Raw genomic sequence first — 3,691 nt, forward strand, 5'->3', positions numbered from 1 at the left:
CTCCGCTGTGCTGCATTGAAACAAACATGAGGACGAGCAGTACTTACCTGCGCTAACAGCTTCTTGCTGGCCTATCCCTTTGCAGAATCCCAAACACTCGCTATCGCTGGGCAGGCTATCCCAGGGCATTTTAAGGGAAAGTCACGTTATAACACTACTCTGTTATATTCTTCCCACGTAATTTGCATGGTATTTGAATAACTCAGAAATAAAGGAAAACAGGAAATATTGGAAAAAAGTTAGCAAGTCTGGTAGCAACTGTGCAGAGAGAACAGGGTTAACGTTCCACCTCTCTCTGTCAAACGCATTCAAATACTCCCAGAAACACTTTCGGTTAATGCATAGAGGAATTGAATATTTGAAGGTCTCCACGTCTTTTCCCCTTAACTGTGAAAACAGTCGCGTATGAGACCTATGACAGAGAAAACCATCCATAGAATATGCAAGAATTCACAGCTCAGGTGCCCCACTGAGCACACCCAGCGTGCTGTTTGATTATCTCTGTGGTGCACAGTTGCTTTCCGTCTCAAACGTGCATCCTGCACATCCTTTTGGTAACTAGTTATGCCTTTCTGGATGGTGTCTAGGTTAAAAAAAAAGAGGAGCAGGATTAGACATTCGCCCTTTTGAACTGCTCAGCCTATTAGTCTGACCACGGCTGGTCATCCAACTGAGTATCCTGTTAATAAAATGTGAGGCTGGATGAACACAGCAGGCCAAGCAGCATCTCAGGAGCACAAAAGCTGACGTTTCGGGCCTAGACCCTTCATCAGAGAGGGGGATGGGGGGAGGCTACCTTGTCCCCACACCTCCTCCCTCACCCCCATCCCAGGGCCCAAGATGACATTCCACATTAAGCAGAGGTTCACCTGCACATCTGCCAATGTGGTATACTGCATCCATTGTACCCGGTGCGGCTTCCTCTACATTGGGGAAACCAAGCGGAGGCTTGGGGACCGCTTTGCAGAACACCTCCGCTCAGTTCGCAACAAACAACTGCACCTCCCAGTCGCAAACCATTTCCACTCCCCCTCCCATTCTCTTGATGACATGTCCATCATGGGCCTCCTGCACTGCCACAATGATGCCACCCGAAGGTTGCAGGAACAGCAACTCATATTCCGCCTGGGAACCCTGCAGCCATATGGCATCAATGTGGACTTCACCAGTTTCAAAATCTCCCCTTCCCCTACTGCGTCCCTAAACCAGCCCAGTTCATCCCCTCCCCCCACTGCACCACACAACCAGCCCAGCTCTTCCCCCCCACCCACTGCATCCCAAAACCAGTCCAACCTGTCTCTGCCTCCCTAACCGGTTCTTCCTCTCACCCATCCCTTCCTCCCACCCCAAACCGCACCCCCAGCTACCTAATAACCTCATCCCACCTCCTTGACCTGTCCGTCTTCCCTGGACTGACCTATCCCCTCCCTACCTCCCCACCTACACCCTCTCCACCTATCTTCTTTACTCTCCATCTTCGGTCCGCCTCCCCCTCTCTCCCTATTTATTCCAGTTCCCTCCCCCCATCCCCCTCTCTGATGAAGGGTCTAGGCCCGAAACGTCAGCTTTTGTGCTCCTGAGATGCTGCTTGGCCTGCTGTGTTCATCCAGCCTCACATTTTATTATCTTGGAATCTCCAGTATCTGCAGTTCCCATTATCTCTGAGTATCCTGTTCCTTTTTTTTCGGATGCCTTTTGATTCCTTTAGTCGTGCACTCAGTGCTTTGACCTCAACCACTTTCTGTGGCAGAGAATTGCACAGTCTCACCAACCTGTGGGGTGAAAACTCACTTCAGTTGTAGGTGGCCTATTCTGTATTCTTAAACTGAGATCCCGGTTCTGAACACCCCTGTCATAGGGAATGTCCTTCCTGCGTTTCGCCTGTCTAGTCCTGTTTGAATTTCATAGGTTTGTCTGAGGTCATACCCCTTCATTCTTCGAAACTCCAGTGAATATAGTCCTAACCAATCCAGTCACCATTCATATGCCAGTCCTGCCATCACAGAAAAGGTTTGGTAAACCTTTGTTGCACAGCCTCCATTCCGCAGAAGATGAGATCAAAACTGTACACAATACTCCAGGTGTGGTCTCATGAAGGCCCTGCACAATTGCAGCATGACATCCCTCTTCCTGTAATCAAATCCTGTCACTATGAAGACCAACATACCATTTGCCTTCTTGACTGCCTGCTGCACCCACATGCTTACTTACAGCGACTAGTGTACAAGGACACTCAGGTGTTGTTGCACCTTCTCATTTCCCATTAGATACACATTGGACAGGTCCAAGATGCTTCTGTCAAATATTCCTTTGATGATTACTAAATTTACTGAAGAAAACTGGCATAATGGAAATATACAGGCTGACAAGTTCTTGGAAAAAACCATAAACTGTACGTTGTCATCTGTTTCATGTGTTGTCAGGAAAGTAGGCATAAGAATTTATTTAACTGGAATACTGCTTGACTATTGAATTTTGGTTTTAGCCAAACTTGCACTTGCTATAGAATGCTAAGAGACACACATAAGCCTGTAGAAACACAATTCTGTTTTGTGTGTAATTTTAGTGAGTTATCTAAACAAGTAGCAGGTCTTGGCAGCTCAGCCGACCTTACAGAAAACCCACAACTTCCTCAACAGAGGACTTTCACTCTTTCAATGTACAAATGGTGTCTAACAATATGCAGAGAATCCTATAAATCAATATGCAATGTGCTGAATCTTTCCACAATGCATTCATATTGTAAATATCCTCTGAACTTGGACATTGGTTTGGACGTAGAAATACATGGACATTTTGCAGAATGTTCCTCAACAATTGCTGCCAGGGCTTCAGAGGACATATTATCACTGAAATCTTCTCTTCTGTTTAACGTAACCCTACTTCCTTAAACCATTAGTTTAAAAAAAGAGCATTCTTTCTAACCACTACACATCCTTGAATATGACGACCCATCAACACACTCGCAATAACCACATTTCAATAAATGCAGTTTTTAATTCATTCATGGAATGTAAACTTAATCGCTGAACTAACATTATAGCCATCCGTAATTGCCCTTGAGAAGGTGCTGGGGAGCTGCCTTCTTGAACTATTGCAGCCCATTTGATGCAGGTACACCCAATGTGGTGGTGGGGATGGAGTTCCATAAATTTATATCAAGGAATCTGAAGGAACAGTGATATATGACCATGTTGGGATGGAGAATGACTTGGAGGGGAAGTTGCAGGTGGTGACATTCCCATGCATCTGCTGTCATTGTCTTTCTAGTTGAGCGTGGTCTTGGTTTGAAAGGTTCTGTCTCAGGAACGGTGTGAATTTTTACAGTGCATCTTGAGGTGCCACACTTTCAGCTTTGGAAGGACTGAATGTGTGTAGATGTCATGCCAATCAAGTGGCTGCTTTGACCTTAATGATGTCAAGCTTCTTGAGTGTAGTTGGAGCTGCCCTCATCCAGGCAAGTGGAGAATGTTCCATCATTTCCTCATAGATGATGGACAGGATTTAGGGAGTGGGGAGATAAATTACTTGCTATAGGATTCTTAGCTTCTGACCTGCTCCTGTAGGGACCCAGAAGGCAAGAGTGTCTGTCTCTGCAATTGTCTAATAGGCCTGAGGTTATTTCAGCCTGTTTGAATCAAAGTGGACGTGCAAACTGACCACTGTACAGTGATTCAGGAAGCCAATCAAG

This window comes from Stegostoma tigrinum, chromosome 12 (assembly GCF_030684315.1).
Source record: "Stegostoma tigrinum isolate sSteTig4 chromosome 12, sSteTig4.hap1, whole genome shotgun sequence".
Lineage (NCBI taxonomy): Eukaryota > Metazoa > Chordata > Chondrichthyes > Orectolobiformes > Stegostomatidae > Stegostoma > Stegostoma tigrinum.